Below are 27,687 nucleotides of genomic sequence, written 5' to 3' on the forward strand. Positions count from 1 at the left end.
CCAACTCAACCTGATCTGGCCCTAGCACAGCCTTGCTTTTTTATTATTATTTAGAATCATAGAATCATAGAGTTGGAAGAGACCACAAGGGTCATCCAGTCCAACCCCCTGCCAAGCAGGAAACACCATCAAAGCATTCTTGACATATGCCTGTCAAGCCTCTGCTTAAAGACCACCAAAGAAGGAGACTCCACCACACTCCTTGGTAGCAAATTCCACTGCTGAACAGCTCTTACTGTCAGGAAGTTTTTCCTAATGTTTAGGTGGAATCTTCTTTCTTGTAGCTTGAATCCATTGCTCTGTGTCCGCTTCTCTGGAGCAGCAGAAAACAACCTTTCACCCTCTTCTATATGACATCCTTTTATATATTTGAACATGGCTATCATATCACCCCTTAACCTTCTCTTCTCCAGGCTAAACATACCCAGCACCCAAAGCTGTTCCTCATAAGGCATTGTTTCCAGGCCTTTGACCATTTTGGTTGCCCTCTTCTGGACACGTTCCAGCTTGTCAGTATCCTTCTTGAACTGTGGTGCCCAGAACTGGACACAGTATTCCAGGTGAGGTCTGACCAGAGCGGAATACAGTGGTACTATTACTTTCCTTGATCTAGATGCTATACTCCTATTGATGCAGCCCAGAATTGCATTGGCTTTTTTAGCTGCTGCATCAAAAACCCTAATAAAGCATGTGGTCAGTGTGAAGAAGTCATGTTTTCTTTTTCTGCTTCTTTCCAACCACATGATTAACCAGGGTTTAAAACCTTAGTTCAATGTGAGGTTAGCAGCATGGTGTGTGTGTGTGTGTGTGAGAGAGAGAGAGAGAGAGAGAGAGAGAGAGAGAGAGAGAGAGAGAGAGAATAAAATAACAGCTCACACAGGAGAATTGTACACTAAATCTGGATCTGGGCTACTGTTATTTCACCCCTAAAAATGAATTCCTGTGGGGCCTTTTTGCATCATCTGGCAATACCAATAAAACATCCCGTTCCCCATTCAGAGGATTCATGTCTCAGTGCTAAGGTACCATGGGAAAATAATAATAATTGGAAACTGTTCCATCCGTTAGGAAGCAATAATGGTCCAAATGTGTAGTTTCGATGAAGCATCCTGCTGTGCATTACATCTGCTTAGTTGCAGGCTTAACTGCCCTGATTTGGTGAGATTTGACAATATTGAGGTCAGATCAATGATATAACATATGGCCTTGAGGAATCTGTCTGAAAGAGAGGAAAAATCGCTGCACTTGTTTATACAAAAGCAGCTTCAGCCATTGTCAGCTCTTTAGCAGTTAATGATGCCAGAGATGCTTACACAGCATCATAGGCCAAAGAAACAGGGATGGAGACTTTAAAAATGTAACTAGAACTACGCTAAAAATAACAGTAGGACAACAATAACACTGTGTAAAATGCAGCTGCGCTGGTCAAATACTAGGCATTTACTCACCCAAGGGAAGAAGGGGTGGGTGATGGGGAAGGAAGCATTTTCTTCTCTGCCTTGGCAGCATGTTGGTCTGTAAGGAAAATTCAATACAGCGAGGGCTTGTTCCAAGCCAGTAAAGAGGAACAGGAATCAGAGCAGGAGGATAGGGAAGGAAAATAATCAAATGACAGCTCACACTGAAACTGCTTACCTCTGCCAATTGCTGAAGGAAAGGAAGTCCAGCTGATAGGAAAACAGGCTGCTACTCTGAGATGTTAACAGACATGGTAGGTAGGTAGGGGGGGGGAGATAGTATACACCTAGAAAATATTGGCTAAAGAGGATAATAGTTACACACATAGAAATGGCAAGGAAGTGGTTAAAAACAAGGCACAAGTCTTCTTCACCTTGTGAATTTATTTTCCTACCTATTTGTATTATGCCCTGATATTTCTCTGAGGAGCTTGCAACAAAAAATATGACTCCAGAAGATGTTTTCTAGGTGGGGCAGAGGTGGGCTACTAGCTGCCTGGCAGTGAGTTGCCTACTAGGAAGAGAGAGGGCGTTCCAGGGAGACTGGCATAGTTATGTGGGGGCGTGACATGCGTCCTGGGGGCATGGTGCCCGGCACGGTGGAGGGGGTGCGCAGCGTGTGTCTGGGGCGGCGGCTGCGATGGTACCTCCCTCCCCGATGCAGCCAGGGGTGGTGCGCTCCCCTGCCCCCCCTGTTTCTCCACCAGTGTTCCCACCTCCTGCATTCCCCCAAAAACTATGTGAGTCAGGAGAACAGTGTGTGTGGGCAGGAGAGGGGAGATAATTTCATCCAGAAAGCAGAAATGATTGCACCGGTGGAAACATTGCCTTAGTGTGATGCTACATTCCACCCACAGTATTCTCCAGAACTGTTATGCAAAAGAAGGGGATTAGGGGGAGCTAAATAGTTCCTGTTTTTGCTTTTCCTTCTTCTTCCAAAGACTGGAAGAAATCTACAAAATCTTGAAGGCTTGAGGCAGTGTTGAGTTTCCCACTATTTTCCAGTGAAAAATACAGACATTCCAAAGGGACGGTCCCATTTCCATTTCCATTACAAACCTTTGTCTTGTATTAAATAAAAATATATCAAAATTTAGTATTAGGTGCTTTATGGCTTCAACCTTTTCAGTATTCCGTACTTTGATTGCCCTGCCCTTCCACTCTACTTACAGTTTACAACCTTACAGAAGAGCAGATACAGCACAATTGTCCAGCCAAGAACCCCCAAAATATAAAAGATCAAGCAGAAAAGGTCAAAAGTTTGCATGTCTATTTTCTTGCTAGGTATAATTACATTTATAGACCTCGTTTACTTTGATGAAGCATTGAAGCATGTAAGGTGAGAAATGGGTAACCTAATTCCAATGGTCTTTATAAGTATGAGGAATTATGATAGGAGCCTACCAAATGGCCAATGGCCAGGCATGATGTGACTTGTAGCCCCACCCTTGTGAAGGAATGAGTTAATTGTCCATAAGTCAGTTGGAATGATTTATGTCTAAGGTACAGCTGCAGAGTGCACATGATGTCCTGATCTCTGTTGCGGTGCAGCCTTCATATGTAGTGCACACCTACGTAAGATGCTCACGTTACAGCTTTCTGTGTAGGACAGATTGTGGAGAAAGAATTGGAGACAAAGTGAAAAAACTGAAGACCATATACTCAGAGTAATGTGGACTTTGTAGAATGCTTTGTTGAATGAAGGACTCTGAAAGCTCTCTCTGGGCTCAGAGAGACTTTTTCAAGCAACTGTGTATATAGTTTGTCTGTGTTTAGTGAGTAAAACAATCTCTGCTACACTCACATTTGCTTTGGTAAGCTTATTCGCCTTGACTGAACTTCTGACTGTACACAAACACACAATCCCTCCCATAAGAACTTACAAAGAGTCAACTGTATCTTAACATTTTAATTCAAAACATAAAGAAACCTAGAATGTAAATCATGTGAGGACAATCATTTGGTCTTTCCACATTCTGCCTTGAAGACATAATGGTGCCTGATCTCAAAACATTGACCAGAACATCAGGAATACACAGTGAGCTCTCATTCTTTCCTCTCATTGGCTCCTTTCCACCCTTTTTTCATTTGTTTGATGCAAATTATGGCTAATGTTATGTCTGCACTATATGTCAATGTTCTTTTCAGTTTCTCCTTTTTCTCATCTTAAATTCAGATCACTAAATTTCTATATTTGTATTTTATTTTATTTTTTAAAAAACCTGCTAATATAAACTGATCTGAATTTCTTTTCCATCCCAAGTCTGTAGCAATGTTCTCAGTAGAATAATAATTTTGGCATTCTCATTTTTGACCATTTTTTTGGGGGGGGATAAAAGTTCAGAAACCTGGGGTTTTAAAACACACTGGGTGCCTCCATGGCTTCCAGAGGCTCAAAACTTCAGATACTTGACCTCTAACAAATGTAGCCTCATGAAAATGATAGTAATGGGAATGAAAGAGCCTACACACTTGTCTCCACAGCCTACTCTTGAGTGTTAAGTTAGCACATCTACAGACTGTCTGAAGAAGACTAGAAATATTTTTATCATGTTGCTGGTTTGTCATTCACCAACTTCAATATGGCATGTGTCCTTTATTGTTAAATTATGGAAATTATTATTAGTTATGTAACAAATGGTCATGAAATTTATGAGTAGATAGAATATCTTTCTGATATATTGACCTATGGACTTTTATAACATGGATGACAATTCTGTGGCCCTCCAGGTGTTTTAGGGCTTTCATTGTCCCTGGCCATTACCAATTCAGGCTGGAGTTGATGGGAGATGGAGCTCAATGACATCTAGCGGACCACTGGTTCCTCATCCCTGTCTTATAATTCCTGATAACAGTCTACACTTAGGCCAGAACTACAAGTGATGTGTACTAGGGGAGTGGTGCTAAAAGCAACGTTTTTAGTGTTACTTTCCCTGCCCCACTTCATTTCACTGGTTGCTTCTGGCAAGGAAGAGGTAGGTCAGCATGGGGAGTGCCATTTAGGAAGCAGTTTACAGCAGTCCAGTCTTACTGAATGTCTGCCATTAACATGTGACAACTGGCAAAGAATATTAATTTGATTCACTATAATAACTCCTTTATGCTGAAATCTGGCAATTTTCTTTGAGATGTTTTGCAGTCTGAATGGAGTCACGAATGCAAATATGATGGTCTAGCAGAATAGCAAATGAATAACAGCAGGGTGTTCTAGAGCAGCTGCAGGTCTGCTGCAAATATTCATCTGCCCCCCCTCTCCCACTGGCCAACCTGCAAAATACATGACCATAAGAAAATGAGAGAAATGATTAATTCATCCTTGGTTAGAAGCAGTGCTTGACAAAACAAGGAGTATGCTAATGAAGCAATGCTTAATTTGAAGTGACATTTATGCACTTCGGTGTTTACCAAGTTCTCAGTTACTTTCTCATGTAATTACCTGCCTTAGCAATGCAGCATAACAAACTCTGTTATAAAGGAAGAAGCAAATGAGACTATAACAACTGATTTGCCTTTTTTTGTAAATTGTTCCTCCTTTAAAATCAGGCTAGATTCACATCCAGAAGAAGTGTTGTGCCAAACTCTGATCCCTGCCCCACAATCTATTCACTCTCTGGGAAAGACATTCACTTTGGATAGTGTGCGTTAATTTCACTTTGGGTAGTGTGTGTTAATTATAAAGGGATTGAGGTACCTTATGAATGCAATGAGGTGGCCAAGGGATTCCTCTCCGCTACCACACCCACTGACAAAACAGGCTTTTAACACCCTGTTAACACTTGCTGCAGCAGAGGGCTCTTTAAAGAAAGTATTTAGCTTGTCAGGCATTACTGGAAGGATATCACATGGCATCATATCCAGAAGTGCTGCAAAGCTGGAAGCTTGTCTATAAAGATCTGTATGCTGCTGTGAGCATGTGAATGGGAGTTTTAAAACCTGTTTTAAAGTGTCTGGGTGTAAAAATGTATACTTTTAAAAATGATACTTTATACACCCCACAATCCTTTTGAAGCTTCTTCATTTCATCACCTCTCAAATGCTTAAAAGAAAGACATTCAAAAAGTTGGCACAACTCTACCCCAGTGTAACTTCCTAGTGAAACACTTAAGTTGCAATTCTAGCTTGTAAGACCATCCTACTGCCCCCTTTAAAATGATAGTTTTCCATTTCAGTTTTTAGCCTCTGTGGCTGCCTTTTGTAATGGATAATTTGTGGTGGGGGTGGTTATATGTGTCTTTGTGGAAAGTGTAGTTTGGTTCTTCTAACTGTACGTCTTTGATATTTGTTTTCCTGAGATAAAACTATGGCTTCATCAGGTAGACCTGTTGACTTAAGAAGTTGAGTTTCCCAGAATGCTGTACAAAATGAAATTCTAATTGTAGAACAAATTATACACGAATGATATCGGTGTGGATTATTGCACCCTAGAACAAAGGACAATGCCCAGTTTTGTCCTGATAATTCTTACAAACTATTGTAAACATTCCATTTGTTATATAATGAAAGCAAGCACACACACTCATATTGACAATCTAAAAACAAGTAGGCATTAATTATTGGCCATTCAAACATTGCCAAGCATGTATAGGTTCCTTGGTCAATTTTCTCTCATATAGTTAAGGTACATGATTTTTTTACATCAGAGAAGTTTAGTTGCTTGTGTATAAAACTCTAAAACCCACCATAAAAGTGTGAATCACTACTACTGATAACTATGCATGCCACTTTACCATTTTGTAAGAACACATTTATGACTATATATAAAAATGGAAAGTGCTCCACTACATATCCATGTGTAATATGCTTTAGGGTGTTAAAAACTCATCCAGGTGTCATTTTTAAGAGTACTGAAAATGGCCTGATTCTCTGATTATAGCACAGAATCTAAATACACTTTATATTGATTTTGTCACTCTCCTCTGGGATTTTCCCCAATGAGTTGCACTATATATACCAAAAATCAGGCAGAAGAAAGGCAAAAAACAACCTTCTTTTTGTAAAATAGGTTGCTTTTTAAAAAGTGTATTCATATGGCATGCGAGAGACAGATATTGGGATAATCAACTCATAGAGAGGGAACGGGGTTGTACTCAGTAGCCCATATCCAACCTTCATATGCCGAGTGAGTCTTTTGTACAGAGCTGGTGTCAGCCTTCTCCCAACCTGGTGGCATCTAGATGTTCTGGACTACCGTTCTAGGATCTAGGCTACCATTCCTCACCTTACCATTACCCATCTAGCTGGAGCTTATTAGAGCTGTAGTCCAAAACATCTGCATGCTACCCCATGGACTAACAAAATTTTATTGTATACATCCCTTTGCAAGTAATCTGTACTTTGCCAAAAAGTTAAGTGCGGAAGCCCTGATCAACTCACAGAGACTGGTAAAACCCTCTTCATTTCTGTCATCTGCACAACACTGCTATGGTGTCAGTTTTTATATATAATTTCATAAAACTCATCCAAAGACAGATTTGACAAATATTTATTAGCAAATTAATACATTAAGGAAGCTTTTTAAAGACAGCTAACTACCCATTTCTATCAACCACTCCTCACAATTATACTTTTCCTACACATTGTAATTATAGTGCAAGAAAAAGGTCCCATACGCACAACTAACCACTTAGTAAATGATAGGCTACGTTGATAACTGCAAACAGGGTCGAGCTAACAGAATGAAAATACGTTTCTAGGTTCTATAATAATCTTCCCTGTGGGCTGCTCTCCTATTGTATATGCCTCAATTGCTTTAGAATTCAAAAGACAGATTAAAGTAATATTTGCTTTAATTGTTCCTGCTTTCAGCCGCAAACCCTATTTTGCACATTTTGAACTAATTATAACCTGTTTATCCCACTTTGAAAGAGAATGTGCTTATTTATTCCATACTATACTATATACGCCGAGCATTTCCATTACCTGATCAGTCTGCACGTACATGAGAGTCTGCACTTACGTGAGAGTCTGCACTTACGTGAGAGTAAGCCCCATTGAAGAACTAAATCAGATTTAGAAGTACACACAAGTATAGGATTGTACTGTTGGTTGTTTTTTTAATCAGTTTGTTAGTTATTTGCTAAGGGGTCTTGAAGAGACTTGAAAAAATTTAAGAGCATAAAGATTGACATAACATCAAAAGGAAGAACAATATGTTATATTAAAAGTGCTACAATAACCCTTGATACACTCTATGTTAACCTTAAAAATGTTCAGGTCCTAAATATGGAAATGGCTGAGCTGATATTGAGGGCGAATAATAATGATAGATTTTGGGGGGGGGGGGAAATTGAGGGTCTAAAGAATCAAATTTCATCTATAAAAGGAAACAAGGAAACAGCCCACCCATCTTATTTAGTCTGATTGACCTGATTCACCATTCCATGGAGAATCCTAGGCACAATTGCTTTTTTCCTGGATTCTTTATTTCCCTGTTCCTTTGAAACCATTTTACATGAGTTAATTAAAAGAAAATGGTTGCTACAAAATGGGCCCCACTACTTTCCAGGAATTCATTTTGGGTGCCAAGCAATGCCAACTGTTCCTTCTTTCATTTTGGAGTGAGTCATATTTTTGCCGAATAAGCAAATTCGTAACACATTTGGTGAAATGAGATTCAAATCCTATTTAAAAAGTCATTCTTTTCCATTTAGTATATTTCATTTCTTTTACAATACTACCGGTACCTCCAGTTTGCCTTAAACTTTGTTCCCAGCCATGCTTTCTCAGAAAGAAGCTCCTCTGAGTTCTGTAGTATTCAACCTGAGGGACGCAGGTGGTGCTGTGGTCTAAACCACCAAGCCTCTTGGGTTTGCTGGTCGTAAGGTTGGCAGTTTGAATTCATGTGACGGGGTGAGCTCCTGTTGCTTTATTCCAGCTTCTGCCAACCTCACAGTTCATACCAGCACGAATAGATGAATAGGTACCACCTTTTGTTGCAGACATGGGATTGTTGCATGTCACATGTCTGTTTACATTCCAGCACAGACTGCTGGGTCCCGTGAGCGGAACTTCCACTCTGTGTATTGTTTTTGAGTCTCTCTCCGAGAAGACGGCAAGGAGAGATGACATGTTTCTTTGTTCTGATTTATGTAAAATAAATACGTAGTTTTAGTATGTATCCACAGCATCAAGCCTCTTTTGTTGTGCAGTTTTACTCTGCTACGTATAGTGTGTTCAAGGCAGCAAGCTTGACTTACTGATTTATGTTGGAGCTAGAGGTCAATAGATCTCTTCAGCTTGAAGGCTGAGAGGGAGATGATCCACTGGGGCAGACTTTCGACACCCAGGTGCCAACAGTAACTGGGCTGAAAAATATCTGAGATGGGCTTCCATTGCCCAGTAAGAAAAGTTGAAAGAAACACAACCCCTTTTGATTTATTTTTTTGTCAAAATATATCTATGTTGTAAGAATCATTAATTAAAGTTCTGTACTCCATCCTCTGTTTAAAGTGCCCCTTTCTGTGTTCAAAGGGGCACTTTTGCTTGGGAGTATGCATCAAAGAACTCAATGAGGCTGACTTCCAAATAAACATACATATGATTGAACTATAAATGTATTAACTGTCTTTTGAACTCAATTGACCCAAATCAACTATTAATATTAGGGTGCTTCTCGATGAATGAAAGGTACATGATACAGACAATGAAAGTGAAATATGAAGACATAATTTCTAATGAAGAAATTGATATCTATAATACAATGCATGTATATAAAGCATTATTCATGCTGGAATAATGGACACTGTCATCAATCGCTATTCAACCAATACGTTACAGCAAAATACTATTATTATCATTCTTTATATGGAAATAAGGTTTGACCTCAAAAATGGAAAGCTTTGTGAAATCACACACATCAAGTAACTTCTAATTTTGCTACACCATATACAAAAATATCATCATTAAAATGTAGTAACCATATTTTCCATGTAATCCTAAATCCTGTAGTCTTTCTAGAACAAAGCACCAATGAGTTCATATAGATTGACTCTCAGGAAGAATGTCTAGGGGGGATCCCTAACATACCACACCTGGTCACCATTGTTTTCTTTGGTGCCTGCCAAGATATTGAATGTTGGGAGGGTTGTTCAACTAGGTGTGTTTTCTGGTTCCATTCCCCATACAGGGGAAGAGGAGACCCAGAAGGTGATTCTGGAGCATGTCCTGTTTTCTTTCTCTTTTTTTGGTATTTTATGGTGCTCATTACAATTTGTAATGTCCCCCCAAGCCCAGAATATTTTGGTGTCACCTTACTGCAGTGATTACTCAAGTATGCATGATGAGCAAGCATCAGCCATGGAAAGTGAGAAAATATAGAATTTGATAGTAATTGCCATTTTTTCCCCATACGCCATATGTTATGGAGCCCCTGTAAGATGGCACAGGTTGAGCCTTCTAGCCTAGTACTACTGCAGTAGATGGTCTGCGGGTGGCGCTGTGGCCGAAACCACAGAGCCCAGGGCTTGCCGATCAGAAGGTTGGCGGTTCGAATCCCCACGATGGGGTGAGCTCCCGTTGCATGGTCCCTGCTCCTGCCAACCTAGCAGTTCGAAAGCCTGTCAAAGTGCAAGTAGATAAATAGGTACCACTCTGGTGGGAAGGTAAATGGTGTTTCTGTGCGCTGCTCTGGTTAGCTGGCCACATGACCTAGAAGCTGTACGCCGGCTCTCTCAGCCAGTAAAGTGAGATGAGCACTGCAACCCCAGAGTCGTCGTCGACTGGACCTAACGGTCAGGGGTCCCTTTACCTTTACCTTTTACTGCAGTAGCTACTATAGCAGAAAATGCAGGGGGCCATTTCATATGCTTCTGGGGCATCCTTTACCCTTTGTTGGACGAATGAAATGTGTTCTGCTTCTATCACACTTTTGCTGCTGCAGCACAATCACAGCTTATATTTTGGCCAGCACAGGAAATTCTGTTGGTCCCTTTCTTCTTAGCTTCCTTTGTTTTGTATTTACTTATACTTTTTCAGTCAATGAAATGGAAGCATTACCGTAGTGCACATAAAAATGTTTTTCTTTCCTTTTTAAGAAATGTTTATTTCCTTAATTTCAACAGAAATAAAATGTTGTTTTTAAAGTCCTGCTAATTTCATTAAATGGCACCACACAGTTCCTCCAACGTGAATTACTTGTGTGGAATAGCAATTTAAAAAGAGCATTTCAAAGAAATCTCTTTCCAAAAAGCTCTTATTAGAATATTTGTTCAGCTACTGCTACATGTCAAAAAGTGCACACTCTTTAAAAATTGGAACACATTTGTAACGACTCTAGAACACTGAAGACATGTAGCACAGAACAAAACTCCAGAGAATTCATAATAGCTTTTCTGAGTGCAAAATGGGTCTATAGATAACAATTTAATGTCTTCCTTTCCACCCTATCTTGGATAAATTATTCATATACCCCTTGTTATTTAAATATGCATTTGATGGTGCTTTAAAGAATCAGTAGTAATTTTTTGCAATCAGAAGTGTTTCATTCAGGATCTGAGGTTTTCATGAAATTATTAACCAGCCCAACCCCAGAGTTCTGCAAAGTATATGCAGACACATCTACTGTACATGAAGCTTTTGCTGTAGCTCAGATGTCTGATTTGGTGGCCTGGTTCAGAAGTAGCATTCAACTTATGGTTTAGTGCAGTGATGACATGCGTATCAGACGTGACACACAGAGCCCTCACTGCTGGCACACGCCCTATCGGCCCATTCACACTCTTGTTGTCTCCCCCCCCCCCAGTTGTTCTCCTGCTCCTCCTACAGCTTGTCTCTGCTACAGCTTGTCTCTGCTACAGCTTGTCTCCACTGTTGCTGGTAGCCAGAGATTGGTTTTTTAACCCTTTCTGTGCTGTTTTTTCTGGTGCTTTGGCAGACTATGATTGGATGTAACAGCGTTCGTAGTTATGCTTGGAGAGTGTATACACTGACATTTCCCTCTCACATACTCTGTAGCCAACATATAGAATATTAGGGGAAGGTCTGGGAGAAAACAGGAGTGTGCAGGAAGTGTGAGCAAGCACAACTACTGACTTGTACTTGGTTGGCAGAGAGGTTGGCAGAGAGCATAAGCACAGTCTCACTTTGGCCTAATGAAAATCTTCTTCTGGGTGAGATTTTTAAAGCAAGGCTCACTCCTTAAGAATCCTTAGAAAGCTTTTGAAATGTGCATTTTGCTTATTACAACTCCCACCGTGGTGCTTTTCCGCTTCTTCTTCTTTTTGGTATGAATTCCACGCTTTCATACTGTATCTTGTCAAGCCGTAAATGCTGTTTGATTTCTTTTTTAAAGGAAACCAAGTTTTTATAAAGACCTTCTGCTCAAGCAGTTTGATTCAGATTTAATGTCCATGCAAGACCCGTCAGGACTCACAAAAAAAAAAAATTGCAGGCATATGTTCTTTATGGATAATCTCTCACAGTGTAGTTAGCACAAGCAACCCACAGTTTGTGTGAGAATTTATCTCTAAGAAGCATGCCTCAAACTTTTGTTTGTCAAGCAATAAATTGGAAAGTAGTTTAAAAAGTGTAAAGGATGGTCAGAATGTGGAGACTCTCTATATTTTATGGCTCCAGAGAGGCGAACAAAGATGACACACTTTAACAAAGATTTGTTAAAGGCACTGCGTTGTATGCCCTCAGACAACCCGTTGGAACATCAAGAACATTTACTAGATGACCCAAGAGGCCATCTGAAGACTTATTACCTGCAGGGTTTATCCCCCCCCCCCCCGCTTGACATGATTGCTGTTATTTGGACAGGAAAGTTACCTTTTTGTCCTGTAAACCTCATTTGTAATAGAACACTCTTATAGACACTTCAGTTCTAAAATGACATGGCAAGTGTGATAAGGAAAACAATGAGCAAATAAAACATTGGCGACTGAGAGCAAATATCTTTCAAACAAAAGGACAAATTGCTGAAGTAACCTGGCCCGACATTGAACAATACACTTTATTTGTATTAGCATGGGATATAATAGTTCAAACCTCACCCACTGTATTCATAACTAATCTATAATGGGTTGGTGTGGGATTTCCCCCCACACAGGATTTGCTCCTTGTCCAGTTGGAATTTCTGGCCATTATTCTATTGGCACATATAGCTGGGAGCAAAGAGATGTAAAGTATTTTCAAATAACTTAGATTAACATTCCATATCCCTGTCACTTTAGTCTTTAAAAGATTAGCGTTTGATCTCCCTACATTTAGTATTTGATGTAAAGAAGCAGCTAAGTGTTCTTACTGTCAACATGCGTGTTGTAGAGTTTAATCATATAACACCTAGATTTTCACACTTTCTAAAGTGAAAAATATATACGCAGGAGACATTTCTACAGACTTTGCTGCTGATGCTTGGTTGCAAGGTTATTTGGCATCTTATGGTCTTAATATTAGCCCCAAACACTATTAGAGGATTACAGGTAGGTAGCCGTGTTGGTCTGAGTCGAAGCATTGACAGGATATAGCCGTGTTGGTCTGAGTCGAAGCATTGACAGGATGTCATTGACAGATATAAATTCCACTCTTATACCTGAGGAATGTGTGCATACATTCATAGGAGCACTTCCAGAATACTATTGGATCATGAAAACTACAATCCTGAATCTGCTTATTGAGAGATGGGAGGGAGATATGAACCTGTCAATTTCAGTTTCTCATTTTTACAATCACCAGTTCTATTTCCCCTCATTTTTACATCAGATTGCATTTATTTAAAAATAAATCCTCATGAAAATTCACCATAAAAATCAACATATTTTAAATACAAATATAACACACCCTTCTGTGTGTTTTCTATAATATATGAACCCTTATATACACTCAGGGGCATGCCGCTCTCCCTGGGTGGAGTTGAGGGGCGGGCCAGCAAGGTGATGTTCCTTGCTGGCCCACCCCTCGACTCCATCCAGGGAGAGCACATGTCAGTCGAGGGAGGGAGCAAGCTGAGCCCGGCCCACCGCCTGGCGAAAACCTTGCTCGGCGTGCGGCGGTGGCTGGCTTGTGCTTGCTCTCTCGCTCTGCCGCTGCCGGCTCACACTTTCCTTTTTTTTCCTGTCTGGGGTGGGCCCTGGGTGGAGCCGTGTGTGGAGGCGAGGGGCACACTTGGTGTGACGCCCCTCCTCGCTGGCCCACCCCTCGCTTCCGAGCGCGGCTCCACCCCCAGGGCCCACCCCAGCGGGGGAGGAAGGAAAGCGCGAGCCGGCAGTGGCAGAGCGAGAGAGCAAGCACAAGCCAGCCACCGCCTCACGCCGAGCAAGGTTTTGGGATCGGCTGAGTCGCCGATCACGGGGGCGGGGCCCTGGCGAGTGTCTGTCACACTCCCTGTAGCGAATGTCTGTCACACTCCCCCGCCTCCCTGTAGCGACGCCCCTGTATACACTCCCCTCTAACATTCATTTTTTTATTAGGGAACTGCACCACAAAATTCAGAGATGTGCAAATTTTGAAGGATAGTTGCATTTCACTGAACCTATTGTTTCAGGAGATGCAAATTAGGTAGATTTACACCAAAATGCGAACTCAGCTGAATTTACTCCAATCCCTACTTGTCAGTAGGCCCCACTGAACTCAGTGCAACTGAGTTTTGAATAGATGTGTATAGGATTGTGCTGTTAAGATGTCTTCCTCATCTAGTGACCTGATTAATTTAGGCAGGTTTTCACGTCGGAAACTCATTCTAATAACAAGGATATTAGAATGGTAAGCACAAAGCCTGCTTACCGTATGAAACTTATTGACAAAGTTAAAGATGCTTCTGAATCATTCCCCTTCCAAAAACAAAACAAAAAACAAACACCTCAAATCTAAAGCACATGGTACCAATACTGAACCTGCACTGATGTTTGACTTTTGCTCTATTCTTTTAGTTTGCATTGCCAGAATATTGAAGATATCTGTCCACTCTTTCCCTTATTATATAGCCATGTTGCTGCATGTCCCTGTTCTCTGATTAGCAGCTGATCAGGAATGACACTCAGAAGTATTCTCAGATATGGTGCTATTCCTCCTGTCTTTGATGTTTCACCCTTCTATTTTTGAATATCTTGATGTTTTGATTTATTTTATCATCATTTTATAGTTTGCTTTGAGCTACCTTGGAAAGATTTGTATTGTTAAAGGTGGGGGAAAAAACAATCCATCAATAAATATCATATGAGTTTTCAGTTCAACACTTCCATGATTTCTCAGAAGTTCTATGTAATCCTGTCTGCAGAAGTGCAACCTCTCATGTGGCCTTGACCAGACCGATTTAAACAGGTGTGAATTCTAACATGAACCTACATAGTCCTTTATTATTTGTGCAAGCTTTAGATCAGGCATCCCCAAACTTCGGCCCTCCAGATGTTTTGGCCTACAACTCCCATGATTCCTAGCTAACAAGACCAGTGGTCAGGGATGATGGGAATTGTAGTCCAAAACATCTGGAGGGCCGAAGTTTGGGGATGCCTGCTTTAGATCTTCCTTCATTTGTAGAAAGTCTGAATGTCTAAAAAAGCCACAGCAGACTGATCATTCCTCAGTAGCTTCACAAAAGGGCTTGGAAATGTTCCACATTTCCCTTATTCTCTCCAAGCAAAAATCTTTTGTAGAAATCATAATAAAAAGAAATTATTCATCTATCGAGAGGCTTGATTAATAAAATGACTCTGTGGGATTAAGCAAGGAAACTGCCGCTTGTAAGAAAGTCTTTATCTAATGGAAAACATCCCTTTAGAAGGAATGGAGCAAAATTTGAAAGCAGTTCATGCAGGTATGCCTGGAGGGAAAAAATACCTTTGCAACCACTTATTTGATCAGTTAAATAACATGTTGGCTGATATTATTCTATTTTCTGTAACAGGATTAGTCAGGTGTTTGCATTCTCTAAGTAATGATAGAGAAGGTGGTTACCACTCTGTGTTCAGTTCATACAGTTGAATATTTATGGTGTGTCATGCTGCTCAATTTTCCTTACTCCTGTTGACATCTCCCCCTTTGATCCTATTTCTCCTATTTAGTAACAGAAAAAAAAGAAGAAAAAAGCCCACAATGGATGTGAGTTACTATTATTCAATTGATTTCTATCTGCCCACATATATTGGAAATCTTCAGGAGTTCACAGTCACTGCGTTTCCAATAGCACTGCTCCCAAAAGCACTGCTGCTTTTGAAATGGCATTGAAATGGTTTCTAATATCTTTTAACCAGATTGTTTGCAGAGATCTCTAATTATATATCTGTTTCATGCTTCTTTACCCTCTCAGAACCATTTGCACGGTAAATTTCATTTCTTCTATCTCTATGTTGTCCTTCTATTCTGCATTCATACTGGATAGAGAATGTTCACAGCAGATTTTTTTTGTCCTCTGAATACAGGCAACAGAGGTTTCCATATCATGCTCATGCCAAATCTTTGAATCAGGACTATTGAGCAAATTCACAGCTGTCAGATTATTAAACTCTGATCATTTGAGCACTGGACTGGAAAAGCTCTAAAGTGAGAAAGAACTGAACATCATCATCATTATTATTATCATTATTAACATCACTATCATTATCAGATAATATACGCACCTATTTGCATAATAGTGCTTGTCTTTCAGGAGGGCATTATCCCACAGAACTTGTGGCAGTTCTCACAGGTTCAGCATTTCTTGGTGCTTCCCAAAGTGTTCTTCCATTTGACAACTTTGGCTGTGGTTTTCTGTACGGTTGTATTCAAAATTGTAGTGGTGAATTAAAGCCTGTTGAAATGTGGCCTGTGACTGAACTGCTAAAAAGTAGGGATGGGGGAGAACTTGAGTATGGTTCACATTTTAATGTGAACAAAACAAATTTGCACTTTTCTTAAGTAACCCCCTGCAATCCAGTGTACATAGATTCAGGCAGTGCTTTGAATGATGGTGAGAGGTGCCACAGGCAACACTGGCCTCTGTCCCTCTTTCCCTCCCTTCTTCTGATGCCGTCTTGCATCTCTGCCTCCCCAAGGCTTGCACAGCTGTTTGTTGCAGCAGCCCTGGCTACAAGCTCCCCAGGTGAATGGTGCCTCTGGGGCTGGCCAGGGGCTGCTTCCCAGGCCCCTGTAGGCAGCGGCAGGAGCCACCTCTCTTTGAGGCAGGTGTGGCAGCTCAGAAACCAGGGGTGGCAGTGCAGCTGCCCAGAGGGACTCCCAATGAGAGGGGGAAAGAGAGGAGGCTGAGGGAACACTCCGCAAGAGAGGTTTTTAGAAAAGGGGTGAGGGGCTGCCAGCTCTGCAGGCAAAGGGTGACATAAATGGGCTCCTGAACCCCAGAGGGGTGCCGCAGAAAGAATATAGTTGGTCAAGGGAGCCAGGGACCCCAAAAGGTTGAAAACAAAGGGAATATGTGTTACTTAATTCAGTGGGATTTACTTGTAAATGATGACGGTGTTAGTGAAGAAATGAAATTGTCCAAATTAAAATATTAAGAACAAAGGAACACAAGTGGGTGAAGGTGTAACAAAAGTTGATCATCTAAGAGCCTAGCAAGCGTGTCTGCTGTATTCTATGTCTTAGGCTACAATCCTATACACCTCACTGGGCATAAGCTCCAATGGAATGTACAAAAATATGTATCAATCTTCGCAGAGACATAGAAACATCCTTAGATGTTAAGAACATTTCAGAAGCTTGATCATGGTGCCACAGCCCACTTTTCCCAGTTTTTATATTCATATTGATTGTATAATCATCACATGTGTATGGGGAGACACATCCATGAGTTTTCCTAGCTTCCATACCAGATCTGCTTATATCTGAGTAATAGTCACACAAATAGCACTTCTGCTTTTCCAGATTTCTAATTTTCCAAATGTTCAGGCTGTCACTTAAAGCCTGCAGTGAAATGACTTGTGCTTTTGCATTTCTTCTGCCTTTCCTTGTTCATTTGCTTATGATTATTAAAATGCTGAAGGTGCATGTAGAGGAGATGCATGTAGAGGAGCTCCTGATCCCGAATGTCCACGTTTCTTTTTAAGGTAGGGATTGGGAAACTGTGGCTCTACACATGTCTCCCTTCAGCCCCACCCAGCAAGGCCAATAGCTAGGGATGATGGGCGTTGTAGTACAGCAACATCTGGCAGACCACAGCATCTCCATTCCTGGTTAAAGGTGTTGAAGCAAGTTAAAGCAAGAACTCATTTTCAGCAAGATACCACTTACTCCCCTCGCCTGAAGAAAAGTGACATCAACAATAGGTCTGCTAGAGTGTGCTGTAGTTGAGTTTCAGTGACAAAATAGATTAAGGGAATTACTTCTTCAGGAAGGGAATATGGGCCTATTGTCAAGACAGTCCTGGAGGAAAACATATTTAGAAAATGGATTTACAGTATCTCTTTCAGCTGCATGTGCAGTAAATGAGCTTGCTGCAGGTTATTTTTCTTGAGGCCAATAATAAACTCATTTCCTATCAGTCAAACAATAATTTATCAGTTCTGGGAACAAGCTGAGAATCATATGCTGGGCTTCCCCCTCAGTAGTGCTATTCATTACTGTCATCAGACAGACACTCCAGGGCAGTCTGCAGTGGAAAGCTAGACTCTTGCAGATGGTGAATTGTCCTTGAATTGGGACTTGAGGGAGGTTCACAAGGACCAGCTTCTTGCTGTTTAAAACCAGCACAGATAGAGCAATTGGCTCGGCCCCGGACATTTTGTCACCATCTTTTCAAACATGAACTTAGCAACTTCATTTTTGGAGACACTTCACAACAATTTCTACCCTACTTTCCTAGTGATCTATCATATTCTAAAGTGAAATGAAGGAGTGAAGAGTGAAGGGTTATGCAGATAAGGGCTGACTTGATTTTCAGTGCCCTCCACTGAATCCTGTAGGGCAGAGCTCTGCCTAATGAACAGAACTGTTAACAGTGAGATGAAGGAAAGGAACTCTCCAATCTTCTTCCACTCAAAAACTTTCTGCAAGAGAATGAGGCACCTAATTCCATCTGCTTTCTTTATTCCCCCTACAGAACGCTGTCCTCTTTCTCCACCCCTGTGGTCCCAGCCACCCTCCTATGTGAATGAAGGAGTAGGAGAGATTGGCAGGCATAAAAGGGGGACGGGATGTGTCTCCTTGAAGTGAAAGCAGGTGTCTTGTGTTATTCACACTCGCCTCCCTTTCCCTCTCATTCATTCCCATAGGCGAATGGATGGCAGATGACTATGGGATGAGGGAGGAGATGACTGCCCTGAGAGATAAAATTATTTTGTTAAACACATACTAAATAATGATGGACTCATTGAAGTGTGGCATCACTGCAGCAACTGTAAATAACAGTGCAGTTCTCTTCATGCCTACTCTGAGGTAATCCCACTGAGTTCAATGGGGCTCACTCCCAGATAAGTATGTCTCCCAAGCACAGTTTTGGCAGTAACCCCTATTGAACATAGTGGGCCTTACTTTTAAATAAGCATAAGTAGGATCAAGCTCTTACAATCAAAATCAGACATATTACATTTTTTGTGATCCAAAGAGAGCAGGTGGGCACTTATCCATCAAGAAAAAAATCCATAGTTATTTACATATTTCATACATCTGCATTTTATTTCAGCTAAATGCAAGACATATTCCAAATTATTTGCATATAAATGAAAAGCAGTGAGATGTATTTTTGACAGCTCTGCTTATAAATAGAGTTTTCAAACTCCTTATTTTGGGGGATCCTGCTGCTGTTCTGTGACTGGTACTTAATCACACACAAAAAAACCCACTTTCATCTCAATTGCATCAAGGACTGAAATTCAGTTCAGCTATGACTACTATGGCAAAAGGAGATGTATTAACTAAACTCCCATTTTTGTATGGCTTTGAAAAGTTGCCCAGATAACAAGGCTGGATTCTAGACATATCGAAAAAGCATTTCAGTTTAAAGCGTTGTAAATTTAAACAGGGAAATAAGGTATAGAAAAATGGGACTCCATGTCACCATCTGGTGGCACAATGTTATATCACACATAGGTAAAGGGACCCCTGACCATTAGGTCCAGTCGTGACTGACTCTGGGGTTGCAGCGCTCATCTCGGGTTATTGGCCGAGGGAGCCGGCGTACAGCTTCCAGGTCATGTGGCCAGCATGACAAAGCCGCTTCTGGCGAACCAGAGCACCACAAGAGGGCACGTGCTGTTTACCTTCCTGCTGTAGCGGTTCCTATTGATCTACTTGCATTTTGACGTGCTTTCGAACTGCTAGGTTGGCAGGAGCTGGGACCGAGCAATGGGAGCTCACCCCGTCGCAGGGATTCGAGCCACTGACCTTCTGATCGGCAAGCCCTAGGCTCTGTGGTTTAACCCACAACGCCACCTGTGTGCCTTCATATCGCACATACAACACATTTAATTCGCTTTTTCTTTACCAGACTAGCTGAGACCTAAGACTACAGAATGGATATCCAGAACACTGTCAAGGACCCAGTTAAGTCTAGCAAGACTCTTTCCATTGACATATTAGTTGTGAAGATGTGATCATATCTAGCTCTGATAGGTTTCTTGCACCATCACCTGATATCCTTTGAAATGAGGAGGCAAAAACATCACCCATAGTATTGCCTGCATTGTATTTGGTGACAGGTGGATTGTATACTGTACAAATGCAATGAAGTGATAGAGATACAGGGAGGGATACAGCAGTGTTCCTATGATCACCTTTCAGTTTATAGCAAAGAGATGCTTAATTGACTTTCCACACTACCCAGTATAGAGAATAATATGGACCAGTAAATGACTTCCAGAGGTTCTGAAACCACCATGCAACTATATGTAACTATCCAATATAAATCGGGTCCTTCCTAACAAGAGGGCATGTGTTGCATTCTGACCTGGCAACCAAACCCTGTGTTGTGGGTGGGAATGTTTGGATGGCCACAACACCCTATTGGAGGTCCCTCGATGCTGGGTGCAATTAGACCAATGCGATGACAGCTAAATTCCATCGAGGGACCTCTATATAAGCCCATGGACGTGTCTCTGAGCTTCCTCTTTCAAGCCAGTGCATCGGAACACCTGCCCACCTCTCCCTATTTTAGGGCTAGTGCACTTGACCTTGCTATGCTGTCATGTGTTGTCTATCCTTGGGACAGGGGCACGGCAGGAATTTTCCCCACTTGGCTGATTGGCTGGTGCCATTTGGGTTTCACGTGTCAAGTAGCAAATCGTCACACCTTGTAAGGTTGTGGATAGGCTCTGGTTCAGGTGATAGGGGTGGCAGAACTCTCTAGCCAACCCTATGTGGTGGATATTCAATTAAAGGAATCCAGGGACTCTTTGATTGGTCAACCCTGAGAGGGGTTGTGCCCTGAGCCAGGGGGATATCTGGCTGGTGGACTGGCTTGACCCCGCTTTTCACTGTGCCATGTGTTCACCCGCCCTGGGTCAGTGCTACCTGTAACGGTGCAGGGAGCTCGTTGAAACAGAGCCTATGCAACCACTCACTTGATTGTAATCAATAAAGTTGTGGCCAAAATTCTGCCAAAAACCAAACCAAAAATTTCAGTCTTGTTCTTGTCTTAATTTATTTAGGGGGTGGTTAAAGGGTCTACACACGCAAGTACAATTAAAAGCATTAGAACAAAACACTTTGTAGATATTAGAAAGTAATTATTCAACATTGTGTGTTGAAATAATATCTTTGTTCAATGCAGTCGACACTAAGATTTGAAAAAATATCATTAAGTCTTTCTCAAGATACAAATTTATCTTCCATTACCAGATTTCAGGCTAGCTATTTGACATTTTAAGAGAAAAAGGTGAATAATATTACTGTAATAGTCTGTAATTTTCTGGATTAAAAAGCAGAACCTATATGCTCAGCAGGCTATGAATTTAAATCATCTTAAAGGGAAAAGGGCGTCATTAATTTTAAATGGGAGAAGGAAAGGACATGAAATTTTAAAATCAAACTTTGATCTATAAATATAGGCATGTTGGGCTGCATCAAAATTATCAGGTCCAAAGGAACCATGCACAGGAGGGGGATTGCAAAGAACATGCAGAAACTCTCTTGTGCCACCATTCATTTTCATGCTGAGTCTTGGGTTGTGCATTAGATCTGGCCCACTCCTGAGCTCAAACAGATCATTCAGAGGGACTTGGGTGTCAGGTGAGTTGGCTACAAAGAGCCACAGATCGCAACAGGTCAGGGCGGCCCAGAGCTATCTGTTGTTGCCAGAGTGTGGGGCATAAGGCAGAGAGGCATCAGGTAAGTGGCTTTAATTTCCAAGAATTAGGTCTCTAGATAGGTGTACCTGGAATATCATGTTTGTTCTGAGCATGAGGTATGAACTAGAAGCCACTGCTTTAAATCTCAGCTCAAGTCATAAACTTATTGGATGGTGTGCAAAGTCCTTTAGCTAGCCCACCAGGAATAATATAGATACCTGTAATAAGACTGATCTACTTATAGGGTGCTTGTGAAGATTACTAAGTAAGGGCCAATCTAAACGCTAAAACAAACCCATGTGTGACTTAGCTTTCTTTGGGTTTACTACTATAAATGCAAGTGGGCATTGCCTGATTCTCCTTTACAAGTCAACAGATAAATTGCTTTAAATATAGAAAATACAGGCACTTGTATAGAATCACTCATGTTGTTTGCTTTTTCTTGTTTACTCCATAATTTTTCCTTTTCTATTTTATGGCCTGGGGAGAAGATCTACCACACTCATCTATACTATGCATGTGATGGATTAGGCCCATTCCATGGTTGTGCTTATCAAAGTAGTTGTTCTTCTAATACGTTTTGACTTGGCATCCTTCAATGACATAGCATTTATCATAACGAACAGCCTTTCTATTGAGCATGATCTCTTTGATCCTAGGTTTTCATTCCTCTGTGAAGTCCTCATATAAAGCTCTTTTGAAATTTCTAAATTCAGCTACTCACGCTGTTCCGATTGCACCAAACTTCAGTCTTGAGCAAGCATAGGGCAAGGCCAGCATAAAGCAAAGCTAGCAGTGACTGTATGCATAATAGAGCCTCTGCTTGGTGGCCAGGATTCCATTTTCCATGGTTTACCCAGAATACAACAATGGGGTTAGAATATCCATGCGCACACGCGCACACACACAGAGCTATAAAGGCAGAAAAATGAGATAGACAAGAGAGTTACTGAGTAACACAAAGCTTTGTGGGGGCTCTAACACAACCCAAGGGGGTTTATTGACATTGCACTTTGACTTGGAAGGGAAAGACCCTGAAAAGACCTGAAGTTGCCTCATTATTTTGCTCCTGCATGGAACCAATGCACACTTTTAACCTGTGCTATTGGGGGGGGGAGGGGGGAGAGAATACTAGGAAATGGAGAGAAAATTGGGAACATTAGAACAGAAATCAGGGAGAAAGACCTTTTTCCCCTTTTTACGGTAGTTCTTTTTCTCTAGCTATGCTCACTTTTCTATTAGTGTTCAGAGAGATCTATGATGCAGAAAGAGAGAGAAAATAAATTGTGCTATAGAGCACAGACAAAAAGTGGGAATTAACAGTAGACTGTTGAAAAACAAAATGTTTGATTAATATTATAATTAAGATGCTTCTTATGGTGAATGTAGTGATGCACTGCATGTTTGTAAAAATGGGGATGTGTTCCTCGGAGGGATTTACATGGAACATTCTAGTAGATTCAGACTCTTTTAATAGTTTTACATCAGATCTTGCCAGTTTCTGTCTTTAGGAGGCATTTCTTGTAATCGATGCATTCAGCAAAACAGAACGATAAATTATAGTCTACAGAAAGACTCCCCATGGCTAAAAACATAAAATCAAACTTGAGGCAGCTTTATGCTGGTGCTAGCAGCTGTTAGTTAGTCTTGGAAAACACAAAGGAGCCTAGGTCAAATGTCTTAAGTTATTGGTTTTTTTATGTTTAAGGTATTTTGCTTTTTGGTATTCCTCTCACTTTTCAGCTTGCAAATTTCATCTGGCAATCACAAGTGTCATTATTTCCAAGGAACGCTTTCTGTATTCCTTAGCAAAGAAACCTAAGGTTTCCAGCTGGAATGCGACAAGACCTTGCATTTGCAGTTATCGTTGAGCAGTGATTAGACTAATCAAAATTATTTGATTAAAAAACGTTTCCCAAGTGTCTGTCCCTGATAATTACTATGCAGCCACAGTATTCTAGGATAACATAATTGAAGGTACTGATGCAAATCTCAGACTTTACATAGCAGTTTCCCAAACTATTTTCTAGCCATTAGTACAGACCCATGTGTTTTATAGGAAGTGGTGTGTGACTTACAAATGAACTACACATTCAGCAAATTCAAATGTCAAGTCATAGCTAAATTATAGCACATCATAGTTCAGGCGAGGAATCATACTGTCAGATGTTCCCTCAAATAAGCAAACCGTGCCCCAAACCATATGTACAAAACTATAATATATGTTGTGGTAGCTAGTGAGGTGGATTGCTGGCATGTCCTGCCGTTCAGGGTGATTGTGAAAGGAGAAGAAAAGTCTTCAATGGCTACTGCAATGTCCAAATTGGGAACAGAGTTTTCCTCTGCGGCGGGTGAGTTTTCTTTCCTTCCACATTCTCTATGTACAGTTATATGCAAATATCTAAGATTTCCAGCAGAAGGAAAAGGTAATTTACACCCCAATCGTTAAGGCATGTGTGTGGAGACAGGTTTTTAGATTAAGTGGAATCTACCTCAAAGTTCTAGTATTTACAGTAAGAGCTTTTCGTTATCCCCATTAGACTACTTTTCTGTAAATGTGGCCAAGCTCAGTCTTATTCAGCTGTTTGCTTGAGGAGCAGGTGGAGACTCACCCACAAGTCCTACGCACAAAGTCCCTTCACAGGTGGGCTCCTCCTCACACCTTCACTGTGGAATGCACTTAGAAGCCTCAACCTTAGCAACATTCCCATTCATGTGGAGACTTATACAAGTGCTCAGCTGAATGCGATAAACTGCATACCTGGCGATGGGGTGAGACTTGTGAGCACTTTAAAAAATGTTCAGGTGACTATGTATCTATGTCCCTTTCCTGGTGCTTACTTTAGATATCTCTTCTATTTAATTCAGTTGTAGGGAACATCTGCCCCTTCAGATGTTGCTGATCTAGAACCCCCAACATCCCTGGCTATGCTTGTTCATTATTTTTCCAATCTTTCATTCAGTTCTCCGTATTTCTCTATCAGTTTCTTTTTATTATTATTATTTTTTAAAAAATAGTTTTCAGGAAGATTCCATCGGATTTTAGTTTGGTTTTATCCAAATACACACATTTCTGTATCCATTTTTATGGAACATACACATTATTGCAAACAATTGTCCATAATATAGTATTATATATTATGTTTACTGATTTATCCATTTTTTGTATACTTACCATAGTATATGCACTTTTGGCCGCATTACTGGGCTAGCGGACTGCATTGCAAAATCTAGAGAAGTGTGAATTTAAAAGGATCACTATGTTTCATTTCACATATTGTTTTGGGAAGTGTGAAAGCTGGCTTGTTTTTCAGTGTGAACTGAATTGATTTTCTCCCCCATCCCTGTGGAATACACAGACAGCCTGCTATTACTCCTCTTTCTAAATCAGTCCTTTGGTGTAGGAGTAGTGGTGCTGGTTCCAGTGAGTCTATATTTGGAGTGCATTTCTGCATCACAGAAGCAGAAACAGGGAATATGGCCCTGAGATAAGATTTCGAATTAGAGTAACAATATTCTGTCAGTCATAAAAACAAAAACAACACAAACATGTGGAGGAACAGCTTTCAAGTTCATGTCTCTGAAACAATGTTTGTCCGATAACAGGAATGTTGTTATGAAAGCCTTGGGCAATGCTTTAGTACAGTCTTTTGACAGCTGTATTATTTGTACATTTCTCCTTCAGACCCACCCGTGCAGTTAAAGTGTATACACGATGCTATAAAATATGTCAGTAGGTACTAATTGCTTCCTGAAAAGGTTTTGGTGTAAGCTCAATGAAAGGTACAATTTAGCAAACAGATTTAGCAAGCAGCAGATAAAACAATTAGAGTAAAGATCTTTTGGCGGGGGAGTGGCTGGCTGTGCACCCATTGTGACTTTGTAATTTAGCAAACAAATTTAGAAAGTGGCAGCTACAACAATTAGCTGAAAACTCTTGTGAGAGTAATAGCGTGCTAGCTATGCGAAAGGCATACCTATTTGAATAAAAACAATTAGCTTATATTTCAGATAAAGCCATTCTTTCCACATGCACAATCTATTTTGCTTTATATAAGTCTGGTGGGAACATGGCATATATTACATTTACTGTAGGAAGGAAATTTGTGAGAAATGAATAGTGATGCATGAGCTATTCCTGGCACATGATAGGCTAGCCTGACAATTGTTCAAACCAACCCAAACGAACCCCTTGAACTCCCAAGATCCCCTCTCTTATGTCCACCCTGTCCCTAAATGATCCTCCCAATACTGTTTCTGCCTTCCTTCCCAAACTACATAGTCGGTTGCAGAGACATTTTATCTCTGGCTCTTGTGCCAAACTATCTATCTATCTGAGAGAGAAGACACAAACACAGAAGGAATTCTTTCCCCCACACATCTCCACGTCCTGTTCAGACCTGAATTACTCACTAGGAGATACAATTTTCTACCCTAAGTGCTAGTATGTGAGGCTGAAGCAAAAATATAGATTTTGGGAATTAATAATTGGGTAAATGAGAGATGGTTGGTGAGAATTCATCTCTGAGTCAGATTAAATATGAGCGAGAGAAAAATACGAGGATCATATTTTTTGCCACATCCTGGAGATGAATATTATGCTATGTGTACATCTGAGTCTGCAAGTAAACATTCAGTGATATAACCTACTGGTGCTGACCCGACCATATGATTTCTGTGACAACATGAGCTTCTGTATACATATGAGTTTCCAGGGTAAAGGAAAGTACAGTGATGGAAAAGGAAGACAGGATCAATGCCTATCAAAACTCTGATTCTACTACTTCTTCCATTGATCTTCCCTTTTCCTCTGAAGGTAAGGACTCATTTGGCAGCTTGAGAGACTGCTCTATATACGTCTCTAAGTATTCCAAAATTGGTCATGTGTGGGAAATTCTCCATCTATCATCTATTGGAACATCTGGTACAGATATCAAACAAGTGGCATTAAAAGGCTGTCCAAAAAAAAAAAAACAGCCAAAAAGATTGGGTGTAGTTAAAATATTTAATGTTGCCAGAGCTCTGGTAGAGAAATAGCCTTATCTACCATGACCAGGATTTGAACTTCTGCCTTTTAGCCCCTCCTAAACAGCTCCTTCAGCAGCAAAGCTGAAAAATAGAAAATACACAGAAGACAGCAATGTAGCTGTAATGTAAAGAATAATGTGAGTTCACAGGGGCTGCTGAGTGAGACTGATAGTTAGCTAGCTTTTATCCTTTGAACGAGAAGCCTGTCTGGCAGACTAAGAAACTAGTTCTAGAAAAGAGGCCTCAAATCATAACATATCTCTGAGTGTGATGCTATAAAACACACTGCAGAGCTTGCTATTACCATGCTTCTGCCAGAAAGGGAACAAGTTGTATTGAAGTTCAAATCTAATGGTTTAAACACTTGTTTTTGTTGCTTCCTTGTGCTGTGCTTTGAAGTCCCAAGGCAAGACACCAATATTGATTTGAGTGAAGCCTCCAAGTTAGAAAGAGTCACTTCTGTTTTATTTGTTCTTGCAAGATCATTTAAGTTCACCAGATAAAGATATTTTTAATAGTTTTATTTGAACAAAAGCATTACATCTTTGATGTTGCCCACTTTTTAAAAAAGCAACTGCTGGTCTAGATCAACATTTGGATTGATCCAGCAGGCTCTTGTCTTCTTAATCACTTGCATAGGTAAGCTGATTTTCATAATGCTACACAAGCTCTTGTATCCCATTTTCCTTTATTTAAATGGTCAGCATGAGTGCAAGAAAGCCGATTCCCCTCGCAGGGAGTCGACGTTGCAGGCAGATCATGAGTCCGACCCGTGCACGTGGGGCTTAGGTAGCTCCGCATCACAGGGAGTTCCTGGCTGCATCATTTCATATTGGCCAGTCCGATCAGCCGTAGGGGGCGTGGCTTAGCCCATTTAAATAAGCCGTGGTCAGGCTCACACCCTCTTTTACCTCGCTAGCTTGTTCTCCGTTGCTTTTTTATTGCCTTTTTTAGCGCCCTAAGAGTGGGAGAAGTTCTTAAGTGAGAGCCGGGATGCTCCTCTAGGGTGCTTCATTTGGAAGACAATCAAAAACTGATCAAAAGGGTGGAAA

The sequence above is a fragment of the Zootoca vivipara genome, chromosome 4 (genome assembly GCF_965207765.1).
Source record: "Zootoca vivipara chromosome 4, rZooViv2.hap1.1, whole genome shotgun sequence".
NCBI lineage: Eukaryota > Metazoa > Chordata > Lepidosauria > Squamata > Lacertidae > Zootoca > Zootoca vivipara.